This window comes from Peromyscus leucopus, chromosome 5 (assembly GCF_004664715.2).
Source record: "Peromyscus leucopus breed LL Stock chromosome 5, UCI_PerLeu_2.1, whole genome shotgun sequence".
NCBI lineage: Eukaryota > Metazoa > Chordata > Mammalia > Rodentia > Cricetidae > Peromyscus > Peromyscus leucopus.
In genome coordinates, this window is record NC_051067.1 from 13,655,907 (window position 1) to 13,681,114 (window position 25,208).

General features: G+C 45.1%; 1 long non-coding RNA gene across 1 annotated transcript; it reads left to right on the top strand.

Moving 5' to 3' along the window:
* The first annotated feature begins 1,565 nt into the window (after positions 1-1,565).
* LOC119088006 lies at positions 1,566-10,811 on the top strand. The gene is made up of 3 exons (XR_005091562.1): positions 1,566-1,726; positions 2,080-2,318; positions 5,209-10,811. It is a non-coding gene; the product is annotated as an uncharacterized LOC119088006 (long non-coding RNA).
* The last annotated feature ends 14,397 nt before the right edge of the window (positions 10,812-25,208 follow it).

Sequence of the window (25,208 nt, forward strand, 5' to 3'; positions counted from 1 at the left end):
TACTGCAAAAAGTCATCCGGATTCAGATGCTTCATAAACCCTAATAAGAAATCAGTTTTTAATTTAATAAAGTAATTTCAAAGTGACTTAAATCTTTAATAAGTTAAGAAAAATATAACTACTGATGTATTTTACCTGTATTTGTAACCACTAGATATGTAAAATATTATGTATGCTTTCTGGGCTTTAGATACAGCCTGTTGGGTTATATGAAATTATCTTTTTAAAATAAAAATTGGGAACAAAGTTTAATAGTAATAAGGAAACCATCACTTCAAGAGATCAAGGTTATAGGTGTGAGGTATATTTGGTAAAAGATTAAGAAAATAAAAATGTCTTATATGGTAAGATTGTCCCATAATAGCAATGAAAATGTGAGAGGAAAACTGTTGTCTAAGGATTGTAAGCGTTAAGCTTAAAGTGGGCGTGGCCTTCCGCTTGCTTTGCTCCTGGATTAAGTACTTCATCGGAGTACAAACTTAGTTTCCTTTGTGACCACCACTGTCTCACTTTTACTAGAGCATGCGGCTTGCTGAGGGTTCCTCAAACGTTACATATTCGTGTGTGCGAGATGAAGAGAAACAGACGAGCTATGCAAACTCTTTCTTTTGCTGTACCCCCCCCCCCGCCCCGATGTCCAGCCTCATAAACCCTTCATCTTTTCTGCATGTAGCGTGTTGGTGGAATGGCTGCTTGTTGCCCAGTTCACAGCATCCTGGATGGAGATGGCAAACTTGCTGTGCAGGAACTCCTCGGTCTCGTGTTTTTCTTGATCTGCAGATCACCATGATGCCTGTGGCTGGGTGGCCTACAGGGATGAGCACCTCTCTAGGTCAGTTACCCTGCAGCACGGAATCCATCCCCAGACTGTGAGCGTGGGGCTCGGGAGCTGCTGAGTTGCCTCTGAGGCCTGACCCTCGCACTGCTCAGCTTTGCTCCACGTATCTCGTAGAGGCGTCTGAGGAAGAACGAATGTCAGCACTTGGATGTCAGCACTTGGATGTCAGCACTTGGATGTCAGCACTTGGATGTCAGCACTTGGATGTCAGCACTTGAATGTCAGCACTTGTATCCCCTCAACTGTTGAACAAACCGCCGTTCTTCTTTCCCACCAAACCGCGCCTCCGTGGTCAGGATGCCAAAGAAAGTAACTCTTAAAGAGTGCTGCGAGTCTGGCATTGTGAACTGTGAACTCTGTAAGGAATCCCTAAGATTCATTTAGATCCTGGCAGACGGCGGCAGGGCCCATCCATGCCCATACTTCCGATCTTTCTAATGGAAGGGCGAGCAAAAGGGGACTGTTGAACTCAAGTTTGGACAAAACCCGTAGAAGAGCTGATGAAGCTTGTCCTGTATGGCCACCATACAGAGAGAAGTGTAACCTCATTTTCTGTATGAACAAACTGTAGCTTAACCTTATAACCAAGCAATTGAGTATCTATCAATCACAGCAATGGAATTCCAGCCAATCACAGAAATGAAGTTCTATCCAGTTACAGGCTGCCGGTGGATCACATGGTGCCCGCATGCTGCCTGCAGCCAATCAGGCTGTTTCTAAACGGTTTGTGGCTCTTTGGCTGTTTAACTGACAGGGTTGCAGCTGGAGGTAGAACAGGTCCGGGACCTTGTTAATGTAATCACTGTCAGCTTTCCTGTAAGGATCCCCACCCAGGCACCAGCAGAGAACCTGTCTGTGTCCTCCATGGCTTTTGCAGGGAACTCAGAGGTGACGGGGCTGCTGGGACTTGCGTGGGAAACTGAATCGCTTGACGATATAGAAGCCACGGCATCGGGGGGCCTCTGGCTTCACTCTCACATTGCTAGGTTGTAGCCAGGCCTGAGAGCCCTTCAGCATCTGACATCGGGGAGATGGGGGCAGCAGAGTTCAGCACAAGAGAGGAATGGAGGGGGCTATGGGGACCGGAAAGTGGAGGAGGTTGGTAGGGGTGTGCAGGCAGCCAATGCCTTGAAGGGGCAGGGAAAGCCAAAGGGACCTGGCCAACTCAGGCTCTACACCGCCCCCTGTGGGCTCCTGGAAAGGTGCAGGCCTCCGATTTCTTTGCCTCTTTTCATCCCAAGGTGGTGGGAGGCCCAGGCCAGGGAGGAAGAGTGAGCTACATCAACACAGGAAATGGAATGGAGCAGTGTGCAGCTGCTGCCAGCCAGGCTGAGGCTTGAGGACTCACATCTGGACAGAGAAGACATTTTCCTCTCAGTGCCTCGGTAGCCTTCAGCCACTGTAGGAGCGGGCATGCTGTTGTCACAAGCAGTCAGATCCTGGACATGGCAGCTGACCTGCCTTACTTGGATGTTAGCAGGTAAGTCAGGGGAACCCGGACCCCACCCAGGGGGCAGATGTGCACCAGCTGGGTGGAGAAAGACGGTTTGGAGGGACCGAACCCCGTGAGGCCCATGTTTTCAGGGTCAAAGCTGTAATGGCTTTGGGGTTGTAGATGAGACCTTTACCATCGGAGGAAGTTACAGAAGCTTGCAGCCCTCTGCATGCCAAGTGACAGGAAAAAAAATGACCTGAAAGATTATTCAAATCATTTTGTCGTGTGTGTGTGACTCTCTAATAGATATAAACGCTAACTTTTGTGCTAAAATGACATTGCTTGGTTTTATCGGAAAACCCTTTTGTGTCATGGTTTAGCAAGGGAAAATCGTGTTGGTGACATTGCATAACAAAGAGACATTGCATAGCAAAGAGACAAAGATGATCCAGATGGCTAACAGTGTTCCAATCTGGCAACTCCTTCCCCTTCGTGGAATATTAACGCTCACCCCCACCCCCACCCCATTTTGTAGCTGAAGCAAGGGAAGTTTCCAAACACTAATGTTTACCTCACTCTAGGGACCAGAGTGCACACAACCTGAAAATGCTTCTCTCTGAGCTCTCTGTGACACTGAAAATGGTGTGTAAAATGTCCCTGGTATCAGGTTACCACAGGAATATAAGGGAAGTGTGTGGGGTGCTTATTCCAAAGCTTCAGAAGGATCCCCAAGCTGAGGAGCATCCTGGGGTCATATGACCGTTGCTGAGGACTGGTAAAGGTCATTCAGGCGTCAATGAGCAGGTAGTGGGGAGTCCAAGTCCTGAGCCAAGGGAGCAAATGCTTTGGCGTCCTCACCCCAGATAAGGGCATATCGCTGGAGCAAGTGAAGTCAGAATCAAGAGGTCCTGGTGGCCACCTTTCTAGATTGGATGTTAGCATATGCCAGTCCTCATGTGGTGTGGCTGCCGTGGGGACACGAGCATGTCTGTAAGGGTTTCTGTGAGATCTCTGCAGACTCTGAAGTTCGTGTGCTATTTCTGTGTATTGTGGATGTTACTGTGTTTCCATGTTGATCAGAAGTCTCTGTGGGTTCTCAGCATGAGCACTGCACAATTCTCTGTGCTTCTGTGGAGATCTGTGGCCAGTCTAGAGGGCTTGTCAGTTAGAGTGACCACGAGGGTGTCTATGAAAGATAAGGGCTCTCTGAGGAGGGGTGTGCTGAAGATTGCAGGAAACTTCAGAGGTCTTTATGGAGGATTCTGTAAAGATCTGTGGAAGAGAGGGCCTGAGGGGGAACTTTGGGGTTCTCTACATGGGGGAGGGTCTAGGGGTGACTTCAGGGGTCTCTGTGGGGAATGTGAAGGTTGGAGGGCATGTTTAAGGGGAACTTTGGGTGGGCTCTATCGGAGTCTCTAAGGAAGGAAGTGGAAGGGCTGGGGAGACTGTTTATCAGGAGCACTGGCTGAGGACCTGGGTTTGGTTTCTGGTACTCACATCAAGTGGTCCACAGCTGCCTGTTAACTCCAGTTCCACAGACACTGCAGGTGTGTAGTGCACATACAGACAAGCAGGCACCCACATACACATAAGTCAGGAAAACAGTGACTGGCGTCGGCACAGTGAGAGTCTCTTCTGTTATGATGCATTCTCATGTCCATGTGGATGGGCTCTGGGACTTGAAGCCTGTCTGGAGGCTGAGGGAGACCCAGGCTGCACCCACATTTTGGACAAGTCCCTTCCCCGTGTGAACCAGCCATGTAGGATAACTTGGTCTCCTGCTCATCTCATGGGAAGACAAGGGCTAGAAGCCTAGAACGACTTGCTGTGGTGATCCCAGGTTATGCTCTTGATGATGTCAGGTCCCCTCCTCTGTCCCAAGTGCAGTGGTAGTGCCATGTGTATGTATGCAGGTCGCCAGGCTATGAGTCCCATTCAGAATTCCTAGGTCTGGCTTTTCCATCAATTAGTGACTCATCCTTTCTGGAATTAAAAGGGCAAGAACATGCAGAGTAGTCAGCTCTGCTCTTAGGAAATAGTATTCCCTACTTGAAGGCTCTGCTTACTCTCAGCAGTCTGTGATGGAGCTGAAGGGTCTCTCCAGGCTTGTGGTTGAGGCCAGGAGCAAAGGTCCCTGGGATGGTGTCGGGGATGGCCTCAACCCCACACCTGGGATGGTGTCGGGGATGGCCTCAACCACACACCTGGGATGGTGTCGGGGATGGCCTCAACCCCACACCTGGGATGGTGTCGGGGATGGCTCAAAGCCAGAGGCCTCATCACTAGAGTTAGTGCTATGTCCTGTGAGGACAGAGGCTTCCTGTCCATGGCAGTCATGACACACACAGGCCTGCGCAGATGGAAAGGCAGGAGGCCCATGGGCACGGTGACATACCCCTCAAATGTCACCCTGCAGCTAGCACACTGCAGGGCTTTGGGTTCAGTGTGGCACGAGGTGGGGAAGGAGGGAGGCAAAGACTGGGGAGACTGACACACTCCACTGTCACCCAGGCAGAGTTCAGGGGCTGCAAGGGCTCAGCTCCCACATCAGAGAGAACAGGGGTTTCTCTCTTGGGGGTTTCATTTCTCCCCAGGAAACCCAGGACACAGGAGTCTTCTAACTTTTAGCTCGACTACCACACCCCAATATTCCTGAACCCTGCTTGTGACATGTGAGGTACTGGGCCTGCCGTCTCGTGCCTCTGCACACCCATACCTTCGCCTGCACAAATGTAGGACAAAGCCAGAGGGGCAGGTGGACCAAGACCCTGAGGTGGGGTCGCTGGAAGATGAATGCGTCTCCACATATGTAAAGGCGTTGGTTCTACATTGGTTTCTCTGATGCTGGGAGGGCAAGCCTTACGGTACAGCGAGGGTTTGGGGGTGAGTGTGAGTCTCGGTGCTACTGTCGTGTCTCTGTGCCCTTCACTTCTAGAAGCTTCTTCAAGGATGACCAAATGTTGGCCTTGCCTTGTGCCAAGCTCAGTGCAGACAGAAGCCAGTACGCTGAAAGCTGAAAGAGAAACAATCGAGAAGCAGTCCCCGTTCCGGGAAGAAGCAGCCATCATCACACAGAGGGTGTTCTCGCACAAGAAGAAAAGCTCTTCCTTTATGAGGATGAATTTTTACTGAAAATCCTTCCTCTGCCTACATGCATGAGAGACATTGGGCTGATTGGACATGCCACCTTATTGAATGACTGCCTGATGGACATGGTAAAGGTAGCCCAGAATCTGTCCCCTGTGGGAAGAGTGTCCTGGGGACATAGACTCTCTGGGCAGCAAAGTCTGAGTGCTGTCCTTCTCTGTGCCCCACCCACCTGTTCTTCATTGGCTGAGCATGGCTCCTGGGGCTGATGTGCGGGCCACAGCGCACATCGCACACCACTCTGCTTTCTTCTAGGTCATAGTGACCCCTGCTGGTGTTGGGAGTAACTGCTCCCAGAGGGCTAGGGGTTCCTTGTCTTGGCATCCTCAATATGCTGAGCCGGTGTGTCAGAGCCCATCTTTTCTATCGGGCTATCTTTAATGATTTCATGAGCATCCTACTGTTCCATGTAATTAGGAAGAGATTCCTCTGGACTTAGGCCTAGCTATGGACAATAGATACAGGAACTTCATGTTGCTCAGAGAGCATTCCTTTCCCTAGACTATGTTGTTTGCATACTGCAGAACATTCCTGATCCTTCTCTTGAAATGCTGTTCTGGGGGAGACTGTCACTTCTCTGACAGGCATAGAGAGGACTTGCTCCCAACAGTACCTGCCTATTTTCCCTACCTGAGCAAGGGCTCAGCTCACGGGCTTGGCAGGCTCTCACCCCTGCAAGCCTTTTTCTTGCCGCCCTGCTCTGGGCTTCCCATGTCCACTTCTCTCCATGTTGCTTCTAGCCGCACTCTGGAAGATGCTCAAAGAGTGGGTTGGCTAAGGTCAGAAGCATGGCACAGCGGGAGGAGACCAGGGGACTGTACTTGAGACTATTGCGTTGTGTATCTTTGTCCCTATTGTGCGTTCAGGCCCAGACACCCACATTCTAGAGGGGAGGAAGGGCTTTTACTGGTCTCTATGGAACCTGACCTCCTCAGATTCATTGATAATTCAGGCAGTGACTCTATGCTGTCGTGCAAGGTTAATTTTCACTCAGCAGTGATATCTGCTGCATCTCCAGTGACTCCATGGTCATGGTTTGGTCACTGATGATTGGAACCTTATTTCGGTCTCCATGGTGATCACACTACTTCAGCATCTTCTGAGGCCACATACCCTCTCACCTGCTGTGTGTTACCCACCATCTTTGCAAGGCATGGATTTGACTGCAGGCTGCCTCTCTGGGTTCCCAGGTCAGCCCTGCTCTGCCAGGTTCCTGTCCAGGAGAAAGCAAGTGTGGTCCTGACAAGGCAGGCAGTCTCTCCATGCAGTGGTGTGGCCCGTGGCAGCCAGCAGATAGAGTCCTCTGAGCCCCCTGGATCCCTGCAGGAGACCAGGAAAAGAGGATTCTACAACATGACAGCTGGCGTTGATCTTACCACCTCTTGGACCTTTTGATGAAGTTTTTCCAGGAACGTGGCAACCTTAGCAAGAAACTCAGACAACAGAGGGTGGGAAAGGCAGGCCAGGGAAGGGATGAAGCTGGAGTGTCCCTCAGCACGGGGGGCCACTGGCTCCAGGGCCTGCAGGTGTGGCCTCCATGTAAGCCTCACAAGACATTAGTGTCTGTTCCCTGACTTCGGTGAGGCCTCAGATCAAGGAAGAACACTCCTGGGAGATGTTCTCATGGGACATCCAATCCTTCCAAGAATGCTGGGTTTATGGGTTCTTTGAGGATGCTGGACATGGGGTAGGCATGGACAAGAGCAGGACATGACCAGCACACACACAAGGGGATCACCCTGAGTGTCCCGCCTCAACTTCTTGCCATGCTTGACTTGCAAGTTGTTCTGTAGATGTTTCTTGCTTGAGTCACTAGATAAGGGAGTTCTGGAGTGACACTTGCCAGGCCTCACCAGGCACTCCGTGAACCTTTCTTATCATCTCCAGGCCCTTTGCCAGGTGATGCTCCAATCCCAGGCAGACCTTCTGTTCCACGCCATCTCCCTCCAGTTTCTTTGTTACATCTTTTGGTTTTAGCTGTTGAGCCCTCCTTAGAGGGTTCTCCAGAGCTCATGGACCCCATCCTCTGCATTCTTCTTGTTGTTTTCTCAAGCATCCGTGGACTTGTCTCTCCCTGGTATTCACACTTCCTTGTGAATCTACCCTTCCCGCATCAGGCCTGCCCTGTCTGAAACAGGGGCCTTGCTGCTGTTCATGTCTGGTGCCGCTCCTGACTACCTTGCTCCTTCTTTGGTGCTCATGGAATCTGCAAGAGTGACAGAGACTGATGTGGAGGTCTGGGTGGCCTGGTTGCCCAGGAGAAGGTTGAGAGTGGGGTCACTAGTTGTATCTTGATAATTCTGGAGGGAAAAATCCTACCTTTGTCCACTTCAGTCACTCCAGGAAGAACAGTTCATTTATTTGGCACCTTGTGCTGGGATAGAAGGCAGTTGTTACACAGTTTAAGCCTAATCTAAGATGTAGAAGGTCCTGGTTTCTAGCCAGAATATAGGCGTTTTGACCAGGATCTGAACCTTGGCCACGGGTTTTAAGTTGGGGCTGGGCCTCATTGTGCAGTAGCGTAGGGGCTGGGAGAGCGACAGAGGTCGTGGAGCCTGACTTTGAGGCTGGAAAGAATGAGAGACTGGAATGAAGCAGCTTTAGGGCGTGCAGAGGAAGAGTGCCTGGAGACTAGGTGGTAGCCAGCAGCGACTTGCTGCTCAGAGAGCATTATGCCACGGCAGCACGGGCCGCATCTCTGCCGCACGTGACCCTCTGAGCTCTTGAGGGGCCACGGCTGCTAAGAACTGGGGGGCTGCTCTTCTATTTTATGCTGCAGAAGGAGGCAGAGTAGACTCACCTGTGGCCCGGTGATAAGCTCTTGTGGTGGCTAGAGGAGACGCGGAGGTGCAGTCTGCAGCCAGGGGGCAGGTGGGATCAAGAGGCCTGGTGGGCAGAGTAGGTTAGCACCCATTGCCCTTGGGCCCATGACTGCCCTGACCTCAGACCACCCTTCCTGTCTCATGCACCATAGTCCTTGACTTTCCCTTCAAGGTAGGGCCCAGGTCTTGGGAATCCCATCACAGATCCTGGTAAGGATTATGCAGATGCATGGTGAGTTCCTTGTATTTTGCACAGTTAATGCAGGCTCTGAGTCTCTTCTCCTGCTGGCCATCTCTGCAGGCTGGAATCAGGGACTGGACAGAGTCCTGTAGAGGAGCCCAAGCAAGCATTGGCTGTGGATTCCCAGCACCAGTGTCCCGGGATATGGACCAGTGACAGTGATTGCAAGGGTTCAGAGGGCCCATCATTTATAGGGTGCTTCCTCCACCCAACTCCATGGCTTCCAAAGCCACTGTATGGGTGGTGGGGGGGGAACCATTTGAAAGAGGAATAGGTGTAAGGGAACTGAAACAGTTCGTCCCCCTCCAAAGCCAGACAGCATGGCTCTATTCCCCGCTTCATCCCTCTCTCTGAGCATCATCCATGGACACAGCTTTATTCCAGGTGTAGAACCTGGTAGGTGTCCCAGTTGTGATTGCCTCCCTGTCAGGGTTCTGCAACTTGCATCCTCAAACACATATCTCTCTTCACTCAGGAACTAACTAGTGTGTCTGTTCGCGAGTCCCTCCCTGCTTGAAAGTTGGAGGTGGTTTTACTCAGACTCAGGCCCTGACCCAGGCAGGAGACATAGTGCTGTAGATATGTAGAAAGATGTTTCAAAAGTGCTAAAATGGAGTAAAGCACAGGCAGGATTATCCCTAAAATATGGTGACTCTGTGGTGGTCACAGCCCAGTGACAAGTATGTTCCTGTCTCTTGCCCTGTTATGTGACCTACATGAGCAGCAAATATACTAAATTCTCCAGTAAGTGTGGCACTGTCAGTCTGATTACACCCTCCTTCACGAAGCAGGAAAGAACATAAAATGTGACCCGAGTAGACACAGTCGCTGGCTGCAGCAAGCTTTCCTTAGCAAGGTAGCTACTCAGCTGCCCCCTCCTCCGGCCAAGCTGTGAGCAATTCGTGTGATGCACGGCTACCCAACCAAGTTATCAGTGGCCCGGGTCCTCATTTTGCAGACCATGATGTTAGTCCTGAAAACACTATGTGGTATGGCACTAATCTGCCACATAACCCTCAGGTACCTTTTTGGCCAGTTGTACCAAAGTTTTGGAGAAGCATAAACTAAACACTATGACGCCCCACATGACTGTCCCTTATGCAAACCTGGGGTCTCTGGCAGCTGCCCCAAAGACGTGTGCAAGATGCAGCCAGACGACGCACTGCCAGAGCTGATAGGTGATAACACTGCTGTAGTGAACAGAACGCCTCAAGTCCCCGGTAGTGGGCAACCCAGTGAGGCCTCAAGTGGCTTGTTCACCAGGAGAGGGGTCAGCCAGCTCATGTCACACTGTGGGGAGTCTCTGGCCTTCCTAACTCAGCACTCTTGATCTTGTGGGTCTCTTCTCTCGCTGGTTATGCCCTGAGTGGGCTAAAGAAAATCCCCCAGTGTCACAGTGGTCTCCTAATCCTGCATACCACTTTGCCATCAGCTCCAGGAATGACGTATGGGCTCGACCTGTTGGCCAGTGCGTGGTGTGCTCCATGACACCCCCAGCTGCTTTCACTAAGATGTCTAAGGGAAAGTGCCCGCGGTGCTGTTTGCTGTTTTGTGAATAGTCCAGACTGACTGTGACAATTCCCTAATAATCACTTATTTTCAAGTCCATTTCTGGAGGCTTCTACTTTTATATTGTCCATAGAAAGTACTGTTACAGGGGGTGGGGGGGAAAGCGTGCTCATCTCTGATGTCATAAATCTCATCTCACACTGTAAGCCCCAATCAATATCTTGACCGATTGTATCTCTGTTTGGATGATGCTAAGTCATTGGTTTGGTTCCTGGGTCTCCAAGTGAAAAGCAGTTGGTTGCTGCTCTTGTTGCATGATTACTTTATGCCTTAGCAACACTGGCCCCACTGCCGCTGTAGATTCTGTTCACAATCTACACACAAATCACCTCCTGGCTGCTGTCTACCTGATACTACAACCCCTCACAAGCTCAGGGAACACTGCAGAAGAGGGGGGTGTGAGATTGTAAGAGCCTATAATGAAGGGTTAGAAAAAGTAGATTCAGGTTAACATGACTGCAGCCATCTTGAATCTAAATTGTCATTGTGTATTGCACAATAATCTTAGCCAGAGATTTCTGTATATTCTCCTAGAAACTACAAAGAGACCCATTAGAGAGATCTGTGGAGCTCTACAATGGGACCCTTGCTCCAGGAGTGATCAGTACTTTGGTGTTAAGATAAACTAAATCCCGGTGATGGAGACCCTTTTGTGCTAACTCATGTATGCTTCTACCGACCCAAACTGTGGGCAACCAGCTGCCTCTTAGGCCCACACTTCTGTAAATCTCTCAGTAAATTATATCTTGTACAACCCTAGATCTGACTGCTTTCCATCCTTCCATCTCAGGGCCGCTTGCTGCTGCTTCTGATACCCTGGGCTGGGTTGTTCAGGGAAACATCCTCAGAAGACAAAAGTCCCATCATGAGAACTGAAAGTGCTTCATCTTTAGCTAGGATCGATGATTTTCTTCAGTATCCACAGACTGCACTTAACAGAGCCCATCTTAAGACACAGTGATTCAGTTCAGAATCTTTGTGGAATACATGCTACGTGGGCCCTTCTCCACTTTGGTTCTGTGCTGAGCATTGCAAGTTAGTTTAGGTCCGTGTTGCAAGTTAAGTCAGCACCACATCTAGGCTCCCAGTTCCCCCCTTCCATAGCCAACATTTTTCTCTCAGATTCCACTATTGGGGCCACCCACTCTGTTGTATTCACTCAGAAGGAACACAGGGAGTTGGCTTCTATGGTGCCTCCCCCCCCCCCATTTTCAGATTTCCAATGGTTTAGATCCATAACCATCAACCCTATTTCTTTCATTATCATATTCAATAAATTCCAACACTGGACACTTAATTATAAGGTAGCATAAGTGTTAGGTTGCCCAAGACCCTGGCCAAAGGAGAACCAGCCCCTTTGGGGAAATAAAAACCGCACCTTTTTCACATCTCAGAAATTTAACCCAAAACTACAACATCCTGTTGTCTTAATGAGCAGTGGTCACCTTGTTTAAAAAAAATCTGTTTACAACAGTTTGTTTGCAGCAGTTCCCCAGCCCTTAATCCTCTCCTGCACAGCTATAAAAACTCAAACTCCCTTTGAGCAGGGCTGCTCTCCCTGATCTTGGAGGCAGCCCGGCAGCCTGTACCTCAATAAAAGGCTTCATTCTCAGTGTGATTCTGGTGGTCTTGTTCCCCTGTAAACTTTACCATGAGTGCTCTGAACACAAGATAGGCAGGACTGTGCTGTGAGTCTTGCTAGATAAGATGTGCTCATTTTCAACTTTAAAAAAAGTTAGAGCTTGCACCCTGCACTGATTGGGAACAGGTAAGGCCCCATCTCTGGACTGGGCAGACCAGTTCTCTAGCCCCTAGGCCCCAAGGGCACATTCAGTGCCCCTCCCGACACCCCATCCTCTAGCCATTGCAGCCCCAGAGACTGCAGCAGATTCTTCCCCCACCCCCCTCACCAAACCAACCATGCCCTATGACACCAGTGACCACTGAAGCCATAAACCCACCCTGCACCAATTGGGAACAGGTAAGGCCCTGATCTCTGGACTGGGCAGACCAGGTCTCTAGCCCCTAGGCCCCAGGGACACATTCCATGCCCCTCCCACCAGTCATTGAAGCCCCAGGGACTGGGCAGCTGCCTCTTCCCCCCACCCCCTTGCCAAGCCAACCATCCCCTGAGGCACCAGTGACTACTGGAGCCATAAGCCCAACCTGCACCAGTTGGAAACAGTGACCACCTGAGCCATAGCCCACCCTGAACCAATTGGAAACAGTGACCACCTGAGCTATAAGCCCCCTCCTGGACCAATTGGGAAGAACAACCACAGGAGACAGTGGCTCTACCTGGATCAATTGGAAGAAGAGCAACCTGGAGCCCCACCTGTTAAAGGAAGACATAGGTAGACAACTGTGTAAGAACATATTCAACAACATAAAGAGCAATACAGTACCACCAGAACCTAGTGATCCTACAACAGCAAGACCTGAGCATCCCAAAGCAGATGACCCAGAAGAAACGACCTTCAAAACAACTTTATGAAGATGATAGAGGCCCTAAAAGAGGAAATGAGAAATTCACTTAAAGAAATGGAGTAAAAGACAAACCAAAAATTGGAAGAAATCAAGAAATCTCTTAAAGAAAGTCAAGAAACCCAAGAAAAAACAAACAGGTGAATGGAACAGTTCAAGACCTGAAAATTGAAATAGAAGCAATAAAGAAAACACAAACTGAGGGAATTCAGGAAAAGGAAAATCTGAGTAAATGAAAAGAACTACAGAGACAAGCATAATCAACAGAATACAAGCAATGGAAGAGAGACTCTCAGGCGTTGAGGATACAATAGAGGAAATAGATTTACTGGTCAAAGAAAATGATAAATCCGGCAAATTTTTAAGACAAAACATGCAGGAAATCTGGGACACCATAAAAAGACCAAACCTAAAAATAATAGGGATAGAAGAAGGAGAAGAATTCCAGCACAAAGGCACAGAAAATATATTCAACAAAAATTATAGAGGAAAACTTTCCCAACCTAAAGAAAGACATGCCTATGAAGATACAAGAAGCATACAGAACACCAAATAGACTGGACAACAAAAAAAAAGTCCTCTCATCACATAATAGTCAAAACACAAAACATACAGAAAGAAAGAATATTGAGAGAAGTAAAGGAAAAAGGTCAAGTAACATATAAAGACAGACCTATCAGAATTACACCTTACTTCTCAATGGAAACTATGAAAGCCAGTAGGTCCTGGACAGATGTTCTGCAGATATTAAGAAACAATGGATGCCAGCCAAGACTACTATACCCAGCAAAGCTTTCAATCATTGTAGATGGAGAAAACAAGATATTTCATGACAAAACCAGATTTAAACATTACATATCTACAAATTTAGCCCTACAGAAAATAACAGAAGGAAAACTCCAACCCAAGGAAGCTAGCTGCAGCCACCAAAATACAGGCAACAGATAACCTCACATCAACAAATCTCAAAGAAGGGAAACACACATACACTACCACCAAAAAAATAAGAGGAAGTAACAAACACTGGTCATTAATATCCCTTAATATCAATGAACTCAATTTGCCTATAAAAAGACACAGGCTAACAGAATGGATACGAAAACAGGATCCATCCTTCTGCTGCATACTAGAAACACACCTCAGCCTTAAAGACAGACACTACCTCAGAGTAAAGGGTTGAGAATAAAAAAAAACTTTCCAATCAAATGAACCTAAGAAACAAGCTGGTGTAGCTATCCTAATATCTAACAAAATAGACTTATAAGTAAAATCAATCAAAAGAGATGAAGAAGGGCACTTCATATTCATCACAGGAAAAATCCATCAAGAGGAAGTCTCAATTCTGAACATTTATGCTCCAAATACAAGGGCACCTACATCTGTAAAATAAACATTACTAAATCCCAAATCACACATCAAACCCTACACACTAATAGTGGGAGACTTCAACACCCCAATCTCACCACTAGACAGGTCTGCCAGACAGAAACTTAACAGAGAAATAAGGGAACTAACAGATGTTATGACTCAAATGGACCTAACAGACATCTATAGAACATTTCACCCAAACACAAAAGAATATGCATTCTTTTCAGCACCCCATGGAACCTTCTCCAAAATTGACCACATACTTGGCAACAAAACAAATCTCAACAGACACAAAAAAATTGGAATAACCCCCTGTATCTTATCGGACCACCATGCTTAAAGCTACACTTCAACAACAACACAAAATGCAGAAAGCCTACAAACTCATGGAAACTGAACAAGGCTCAACTGAATCACCACTGAGTCAAGGAAGAAAGAAAGAAAGAAAAAGAAAGGGAGGGAGGGAGGGAGGGAGGGAGGGAGGAAGGAAGGAAGGAAGGAAGGAAGGAAGGAAGGAAGGAAGGAAGGAAGGAAGGAAGGAAGGAAGGAAGGAAGACTTCATAGAATTCAATGAAAATGAAGGCACAAACATACCCAAACTTATGGGACACCATGAAAGCAGTGCTAAGAGGAAAGTTAGTAGCACTAAGTGCCTACATAAAGAAGTTGGAGAAATCTCACACTAGTGACTTAACAGCACACCTGAAAGCTCTAGAACAAAAAGAAACAAACTCACCCAGGAGGAGTAGATGACAGGAAATAATCAAACTGAGGGCTGAGATTTTAAAAAATAGAAACAAAAAGAACAATACAAAGAATCAAAGAATTGGTTCTTTGAGAAAATCAACAAGAAAGACAAACCCTTATCCAAACTAACCAAAAAGCAAAGAGAGAATATCCAAATTAACAAAATCAGAAATGAAAAGGGGGATATAATAACAGACACTGAGGAAATCCAGAGAATCATTAAGTCATACTTTGAAAACCTGTATTCCACAAAATTGGAAAATGCAAAAGAAATGGATAATTTTTTGGATAGGTACCACATACCAAAATTAAATCAAGATCAGATAAACAATTTAAATAGACCTATAACCCCTAAGGAAATAGAAACAGTCATCAAAAGTCTCCCAACCAAAAAAAAGCCCAGGACCAGATGGTTTCAGTGCAGAATTCTACCAAGATTTCAAAGAAGAGCTAATACCAATACTCCGGAAACTGTTCTGAACAATAGAAACAGAAGGAACATTGCCAAACTCTTTTTTACGAGGCTACAGTTACCCTGATACCCAAACCACATAAAGACACAAATAGGAAAGAGAATTATAGACCAGTCTTCCTCATGAACATTGATGCAAAAATTCTCAATAAAATACTAGCAAACCGAATCCAAGAACACATAAAAAAAAATCATCCATATGATCAGGTAGGCTTCATCCCAGGGATGCTTCAACATATGAAAATCTGTCAATGTGATCCAACATATAAATAAACTAAAAGAAAAAAAAACATGGTCATCTCATTAGATGCTGAAAAAGCCTTTGACAAAATCCAACACCCCTTGATGATAAAGGTCTTGGAGAGATAAGGAATACAAAGAACATATCTAAACATAATAAAGGCAATATACAACAAGCCAACAGCCAACATCAAACTAAATGACAAGAAATTCAAAGTGATTCCACTAAAATCAGGAACAAGACAAGGCTGTCCACTCTCTCCATACCTATTCAATGTAGTACTTGAACGTCTAACTAGAGCACTAAGACAACAAAATGAGATCAAGGGGATAAAAATTGGAAAAGAAGAAGTCAAACTTTTGCTATTTGCAGATGATAGGATAGTCTACATACATGACCCCAAAAATTCCACCAGGGAACTCCTACAGCTGATAAACACCTTCAGTAACGTGGCAGGATACAAGATTAACTAAAAAAAAAAAAATCAGTAGCCCTCCTATATACAATGGACAAAGAAGCTGAGAAGGCAATCAGAGATACATCACCTTTTACAATAGCCACAAATGACATAAAATACCTTGGGGTAACACTAACCAAGCAAGTGAAGGACCTATATGAGAAGAACTTTAAGTCCCTGGAAAAAGAAATTGAAGAAGATGTCAGAAAATGGAAAGATCTCCCATGCTCATGGATAGGCAGGACCAACATAGTAAAAATGGCAATTTTACCAAAAGCAATCTACAGATTCAATGCAATCCCCATCAAAATCCCAATGCAATTCATCATAGACCTTGAAAGAACAATACTCAACATCATATGGAAAAACAAAAACAAAAACCAGGATAACCAAAACAATCTTATACAATAAAGGAACTTCTGGAGGTATTACCATCCCTGACTTTAAACTCTACTATAGAGCTGTAAAAATAAAAACAGCTTGGTATTGGCATAAAAACAGACACATTGGTCAATGGAATTGAATTGAAGACCCCAACATTAATCCACACACCTACAAGCACCTCATTTTTGACAAAGAAGCCAAAATTATACAATGGAAAAAAGAAAGCATCTTCAACAAATGGTGCTGGCATAACTGGATATCTATATGTAGAAGAATGCAAATTGATCCATATCTATCACCATGCACAAAACTCAAATCCAAATGAATCAAAGACCTCAACATAAATCCAGTTACACTGAATTTCATAGAAGAAAAAGTGGGAAATAGCCTTGAACACATTGGCACAGGAGACCACTTCCTAAATATAATACCAGTAGCACAGACGCTGAGAGCAATAATTAATAAGTGGGACCTCTTGAAACGGAGAAGCTTCAAGTGAAGGACACTGTCAACAAGACAAAAAGGCAGCCTACAGAATAAAAAAAAAATCTTTACCAGCCCTACATCAGATAGAGGGCTAATCTCTAAAATATATAAAGAACTCAAGAAACTAGACAGCAAAATATCAAATAACTCAATTAAAAAATGGGCTACAGAGCTAAACAGAGAATTCTCAACAAAAGAATCTCAAATAGCCAAAAGACATTTAAGGAAATGTTCCACATCCTTAGCCATCAGGGAAATGCAAATCAAAACAACTCTGAAATACCATCTTAAGCCAGTCAGAATGACTAAGATAAAAAATACAGATGACAGCTTATGTTGGAGAAGATGTGGAGAAAGGAGAACACTCCTCCACTGCTGGTGGGAATGCAATCTTGTACTACTACTCTGGAAATCAGTATGGCAGTATCTCAGAAAATTGGGAATCCATCTACCACAAGACCCAGCAACATCACTCCTGGGCATATACCCAAAAGTTGCTCAACCACACCACAAGGACATCTGCTCAACCATGTTCATAGCAGCATTATTTGTAATAGCCAGAACCTGGAAACAACCTAGATGCCCTTCAACAGAAGAATGGATAAAAAAAAATGTGGTACATTTACACAATGGAATATTATCAGCAGTAAAAAACAATATCATCATGAAATTTGTGGGCAAATAGATGGAACTAGAAAAATCATCCTGAGTGACGTAATCCAGACCCAGAAAGACAACACAGTATGTACTCACTCATAAGTGAATGTTAGAAGCAAAGCAAAGGATAACCAAGCTACAGTTCACAACCCCAGAGAAGCTAGGTAAAGAGGAGGACACTAAGAGGGACATACATGGATCGCCCCAGGAAGGAGAAAGGATTAAGATTTCCTGGGCAAACTGAGAGGGGAGGGAATGGGAGGGGATGGGAGGTGGAAACATGGGGGAGAGACAGGGAGGGAGAACAATGAAAGAGATATCTGATGGAGTGTACCATTAAGGGAATGGGGAGAAACCTGCAGATAGGGAAAACCCCAGGAACTCACAAGATTGTCCCCAGTTAAGACTCTAACAATGGGGAAGAGGGTTCTTGAACTAGCCTTCCCCTGCACTCAGACTTGTGTCTACTCTAATTGTCACCATAGAACCTTCATCCAGTGACTGATGGAAGCAGATGCAGAGATCCACAGCCAAGCACTTGGCCAAGATCCTGGAGTTTAGTTGAAGAGAGGGAGGAAGGATTATAAGAGCAAGGGGTGGGGGGAGGGGGGGCAGAAAAAACACAGAAATAGCTGAGCCAAGCTAATGGAAGCTCATGGATCTCAACTGACAGCTGGAGAGCCTGCATGGGACTGAACTAGGCCCTCTGAATGTGGGTGAAAGTTGCATGGCTTGATGTGTTTGTGGGTTCCCTGGCAATGGACCAGGACTTACCCCGGGTGCCCAAATTGGCTTTCTAGACCCATTCCCTGTGGTGCAATGCCTTACTCAGCCTTGATGCAGGAGGGTGGGGCTAGGTGTAGACCCAACATGGTATAGCAGCCTGTGTTGACCTCCCAAGAGAGGCCTTACTCTCTATGAGGAGGGGATGGGAGTGGGATGGGGGTAGGTGGGGGGAGCGGGAGAAGAGGAGGGAGGAGGAACGGGTTGGTATGTAAAAGGAAAGAAAATCTTGAAAAACACTCCCACATAACTTGCTCTTGCTTGAGTGTAGCTGTCTGGTAGATGCCCCACTGCAGAATGGACAGCCCGGCAACTCCTTACCACTGCCTTGAGGACCAGCCTCCAGCAGTGCAGGGCTCAAAAGGAATCCACAGAATCAGCATACTAGACTTTTTTTTTAATCTGAGGGGTTTAGGGAAAAAGACACTCACACTCTTCTCTTGATGGTTTCCTTCTGTATTCTCTATTCTTCATTCTGTGTTTTATATTCTCTTTTCTTATCTCTATCCAGAAATGTCCCTTCTGTCTCTCTTGATGTTTTTCTTCTCCTTCTAACTCTCTTGATGTTCTCCTCCTAATTCTCTCATTCTTGATGTTTTCCTTCTAACTCATTTTAACTCCATCTTTATTCTTTCCCTTTCAGCTTACATACCCCAGCAAAATCTTTGAGGCAGTATAAAAATTACAATGTTGTTACATTCTGTTTTTCAAGTGAATGATTATAATGAATACAAACAGTAGAAAAAGCATGTTTTCCATATCCCTTACATGATTAAACATTTTATGTATTACAGGTGAAAAACAAATTATCCCAAGAACCCACATACATTCATACCCAAACAACTTGTTTTTAACTGTGTAAACAAACAAGATATTCTTCTCAGTTGGATCTTTTACTGGTAGGCTGTGTTTTGTAGTTACAAAGAAAGGGCCAATTACTTTATTACTTATCTTGAAAGGTAATCTTATAAGGAATCTTTTGTTTTGTTTTGTTTTGTTTTGTTTTGTTTTGTTTTTTCGAGACAGGGTTTCTCTGTGGTGTTTTGGTGCCTGTCCTGAATCTCACTTTATAGACCAGGCTGGCCTCGAACTCACAGAAATCCGCCTGGCTCTGCCTCCTGAGTGCTGGGATTAAAGGTGTGTGCCACCACTGCCCAGCTCTAAACTTTTATATATGAAAAAGAACCAGTTAGCTCTACTTTAAACCTTTAGGTTGTATACCTTCTCATCAACAGTTTTATCATGAAATTGAGGGCATAAATGGGTACAAGGAATTAATCATCACCTTTGGTCATCAACCAATCCTAGCAAGAAAAGTGCATCAGCTAGCAATAATTGGGCTGCTTTGTTCTTGTTCCCTGACATTAAAGTGTAACTCACTCAACTATGTGCCTTTCTAAAACTTTAGACTGTCTTCTTAGGTATTGCACCTCATTGTTATTTGACCAAAACTTCTTAGTCTAACTTTAAGTTATTTTCAAATAGCTATGCTGCACCCTAAAACCTGTGAACACATCTCCCAACATTAAGATTAGAATTTAAATTACCTGGGCTACTGGAACTCAATTGTTTTCCTCAATCATTAACCTAAGCCACAGTCTATACAGCTCCTCAATAGAAACTCATGTGTTCTGTGTGACATTTCCTTGTTTTATTTTTTATCATCAAAACTCTACTTAAATTAACATTGTTATTATTAGACAGTACAGCTTAGAAAAAAATCATTTTCATAATAATCCACAGGTAAAAATGCACAGTAGAATGGGATGTTTCCATGAGATAAACACACTACATTATAGGCAGTGGGGATCTCCCCACACCCATTCACACCATGCCAGACACCAGAGAAAGATGTCAGTGGCAAACATGTAAAGGCACAACAGAAGCAAAAGACACTCTGGAGTCTGTGGTCTTGGGGCCTTGTCTGAGATTCACCCATCACCAGGGATTTTACTCCTGGTGGGCTGACATCCTGAAGTCAACTGCCATCTGCTGTTCTTCTGACATGGCCCCCAGCAAGTCCTCTGCATTGTGTGCTAACAAAAATGGGAGACAATGTCTCATCAAGTCAAGAAGCAAATGTGCTGTATCCTGCTGGGACACAGAAAGGGGAAGTCAGCATAGCCAGATGTACTCACTATAGAGCCAAGGGAAGCAAAGTGGCCCAGGTTCTATACCATTCCTCCTCCTATGTGAAGTGCAGAACTCTACAGAATGAAATAGTGCATTCTTTGCAGATACATCTATGTGAAGTGCAGAGCTCTACAGAATGAAATAGTGCATTCTTTACAGATACATCCATGTGAAGTGCAGAACTCTACAGAATGAAATAGTGCATTCTTTACAGATACATCTATGTGAAGAAAAACAAAAGTAAAAGCAATGATAGACACTGGGGAGGATCCATATCACCACCAAAGCTAGGGATAATGCTCATCCCTTAAGCTTATTGGGTCTTCTTATTATTACCTGATGCTTTTCCATGGCCTGTGGAAAATAAAGTTGAACACACATATAGTGGGAATTCGCGCTGCCCATGGCCTTGGGCAGTCTGGCCTGATAGAGGCAGTGCTTCTTGCCTGCCTATGTGACCTCTTAAAAGGAAAGGGGGAAAGGGTCACAAGCTCTCTCTTGGGCCTGGTGCGGGGGTTCGGCGACCTGGTCTGGAGCTTTCCCCATCTTCCCCTGGGAGACTAAGAGGCAATGGTGTCGCTTCATTCATATCAGTGAGTCTGTTTTCCCCATAGAACCCTTAATAAATTGATAGATATAGATCATTGAGGCTCTTGTTCCAAGTGACGCCCAATAGGACCTGAATCTGATGGCCTGCCTGAGCCTCCCATCCCCTACCCCCACCACCACCAATCTCACAACTACCCGCCCCAGCAGCCTTGTGGCCTGGCGCTCCCTGGGGATGCACACAATTGTGCTGTGTGCCGCTACCCCGCCCCTCCCCTAGCCCATGTGTAGCCGGTCTGTCCAAGTGGAGCCCAGCTAGGCTCCACTCCATCCAACTCATAGTGGCTTGCTGTGCCCATGTTCCTTGGCCTCCGAGTTACTTCCTGCCCTGATCGTCAGGTGGCAGGGCTTGCTCAGACTCACCCCAGAGGCTTGATCACTCAGTGTATTGAGCTGAAGATCCAGCCGAGCTCCCAGCAGATGCCACCCCTGTCCAGGCGACTCTGCTCCACCCAGCCCCAGCCACCACCGCTATTTTGTGCACAGGCAGCCCTGCTCGGGCCAGCACTGCACCAGTGGTGAAGCGCAACCCCACTCTGCTCTGAGCTGCCTGCAGGCGTCCCAGCCCAGGCGGCATGCTCCCGAGCTTCCAGTCCCTTGTGCGCCTGTGTTCTGCCGCCAGCCCTTCTGTTCCAGCAGCTGCTCCTAGCAGAAGTTTTCTACCTGTGCTCCCCAAACCCAGGGTTTTAAAAGTTGTGTCTGGCTGCCCACTGGGTGGTTCACTCCCTGCCAATCGTTTTTTTTTTTTTTTTCTTTGTGTCCCCCGGTGCCTGTAGCTGCTGCTAGAAATGTGCTCAATCAGCAGGCTGAGCTTGGGTTCTGAGAAAGGCAGCGCTAGGCCTCCAGCCTGGCATCCACCTGGCTAGAGCTCCCAGTTCCTGTGTGTGGTGATGCTCCCTGTGCAACTCGCCAATCCAGCTTTTAGCTCTCCCTCTCTCCTCTCTTCTCTTCTTCTCTTCTCTTCTCTTCTCTTCTCTTCTCTTCTCTTCTCTTCTCTTCTCTTCTCTTCTCTTCTCTTCTCTTCTCTTCTCTTCTCTTCTCTTCTCTTCTCTTCTCTTCTCTTCTCTCTCTCTCTCTCTCTCTCTCTCTCTCTCTCTCTCTCTCTCTCTCACCAAATCTATTCGGTGTATCATTTAAGTTTTGCTCCGAACTCATAAGTCAGCCAGCCTCACCAAGTCAGCGTGCCAAGTCAGAGCAGCATTCCAGGACCTGCTTTGACGCTACAACTGTGACATCTGCTAGCCAAACACCATCAGTACATCCTAAAATCACCAGGCAAATCAGCCATCCATACCTGCCTGGTTAATTAAGAACCTAGGACACCAAGGACAATTGCTTGATAACTTAATACTTTAAACTGACAAATAAATAAATAAATAATTGTTTTCTTGTTACAATTTGTAAACTTCTTCTACACCAATGCTGGATAATATCACCATTCAGGAATTTAAAAACCTTTTTGTTTCCACTATGGTGGAATCTTAGAAGAGATATATGACATACCTGGGATGTATAGATTCTTAGCTATAGTTGCTATTAGTCTGGAAATTCATATCATAACCTTAAAAAATGCTTTGATAATAGTGCCAAGAATGAGAAACTTATTGAAATGATACAGACTTTGCAAAGTAGTAATGAGAAATTTGCCCAAAGGATTCATTCCTTTGAAAATGATAATAAATTCTCAGATAAAATTCATTCCATGGAACATGGAAATGAAAAATTGGCCGATAGCACCATGCTTTCAGAAGACAATTTGCATGCTGTACAGATAATCTCTAAGGATAATAAAGTAGCATTGATGGATAAAATGAAATCCTTATAATCATATGTAAATGATGAAAAAAGAAACTGATTGATCTAATGAAATCACTGGAATCATTTACTGTTCAGGAGGTTCAGAAACTACAAAAAGCAGTGTCAAATTGATTTCAAGCCTTAGAAGAAATTGTTAAAACTGATTTTAAAAAAAGAGCATTAAGGCACAGATGAAAGAGGTTAGAGGGGAATTAACCTCCCCAGTACCTTACAGAGTTAGAGATGGCTTGCCTAAAGTTATGACTTCACCTGCTATGATTTTTTTCCTGTTACTGTTTGTGAAAAGCCAGCAATTGTTAATTATTCCAAAGTATATGTAGACTGTAGATGGGAACCTATACATATGAGAGATTTAAAAAACATTAAGAAAGCAATAGCTTTAAGAAAGCATGCATTCACCATATGTGAGACAGACGTTAAATACATAGTCCTCAAGAAATAGAATTATTCCAAATGACTGGAATCAATTAATGTCAGCAGTATTAGAATATAGTTATTGGTTACAATGGAAAAGCTGGTGGTGAAAAGATGCTAAGGCCTTTGAACAGCAAGGTAAGATTAGAGGTTTTGAGATTTCTCAAGATCAGAATCTTGGTGAGGGATGTTTTGCTGATGTAAATCAACAAGCTACCTTTGATGAGCATACCTTGTCCATATGCAGTATGATAGCCTTAAAAGCTTGGGATAAGATTCCAGAACCAGGAAAAACAACTGAGCCATATACTAAGGTCATACAAGGCTCAAAAGAACCCTTTACTGACTTTTTGTGAAGATTGACTAGAACTGTAAACAGAGCAATATCAGATCAAGAAGTTAGACAAGTACTAATTCAATATTTGGCTTTTGAAAATGTTAATTTAGAATACAAAAAGATAATTGCATCTTTAAAAGTCAGATCAGTTCCCATAGAAGAATGGATCCGCCAGGCGGTGGTGGCTCACGCCTTTAATCCCAGCACTCAGGAGGCAGAGCCAGGCGGATCTCTGTGAGTTCAAGGCCAGCCTGGACTACCAAGTGAGTTCCAGGAAAGGCGCAAAGCTACACAGAAAAACCCTGTCTCGAAAAACCAAAAAAAAAAAAAAAAAAAAAAAAAAAAAGGAATGGATCCAACGTATAATCAATATTGAGTCCCTTAACTATAGTGATGATGATTGGATAGGAGAAGTGATTTCCAAAGGCATAAAGAGACATCAAAGTGTCAAATGTTTTAACTATGGTAAACCAGGCCATATAAGAAGGAATTGTACATAGGGTGCTCCTAGAAGCAATGTTTCTTCTAGGAATGACCCAAACAGAAGGCCCCAACCTTCTGGATTATGCAGAAGATGTGGCAAAGGCCAACATTAGACCAACAAATACAGATCAATGAGAGACAAATAACATAATCCTTTACCACCAGGAAACACCTTGAGGGGCCTTTCAAAGGCCCCCAGGTTGAATGTGGTCCAGTCATTCCCAGTCACAATACTGCTCTAGATCATAGAACAACTTTGAAAGATGAATCAAAAATTTTAAGAAAAACCATAAAACGAATATTTTGGCAAACTTCTATAAATGAACAATGACCAAAACTAAGGGTACAAATAAATAACATTATAATTGAAGGCTTTCTGGACACAAGAGTGAATGTGACTATAATTACACTATAATCATAGCATCCGAATTGGTGTCTTCAGGAAGTAGATGTTCAGTTCCTAGGGATTGGAACCCTATCTCAGGTAAAACAAAGCATGAGATGGGTTGAATGCATAGGGTCAGAAAGACAGAGAGGAAGTTTGAGGCCAAATGTGGCTAATGTAGCAGCAAATCTATGGGGCTGTGATCTGTTACAGCAATGAAATACCCAGATTAATATTCTTCCAATCTCAGAAATGGACCATAAACCAATTCATGTTTTTGGGAAGAATATCACAAGACACTATAAAAAAGAGTCACCAACCATTCAAGCTGTAAAAAATCAGGGCACAACAGCTGTTGAACTCTCAGAGGTACCAAAGGCCCTACCTCAATGGCTAACTGACAAACCTGTCTAGGAAACTATAGGCCTTAGAATAGCTGGTTCTGGAGTAGCTAATGGTTAACATATTGAAGAATCAACCAGCCCTTGGAATTCTCCTATATTTGTTATTAGAAAGAAATCTGGGAAATGCAGAATGCTGACAGATCTGAGAGCCATAAATACAGTAATTCAGTCAATGGGCTCTCTACAGTCTGGGATGCTTTGCCTTCTCTGTTACCTAAAGAATGGCCTATTGTAGCTAATGACTTAAAAGACTGTTTCTTTGCTATACCTTTACAAAAAAAGACAGGGAAAATTTTGCTTCATGTTACCTACTTATAATAATTCTCAGCCAGTTAAAAGATATCAATGGAAGGTTCTCCCACAGGGAATGTTAAATAGTCCCCACCCTGTGCCAATATTTTGTGCTAAAACCATTGGAAATAATTTGTGTGCAGTTTCCACAATCTATAATTTACCATTATATTGTAGATAAAATTCTAGACAGTCTTAGTAAATAA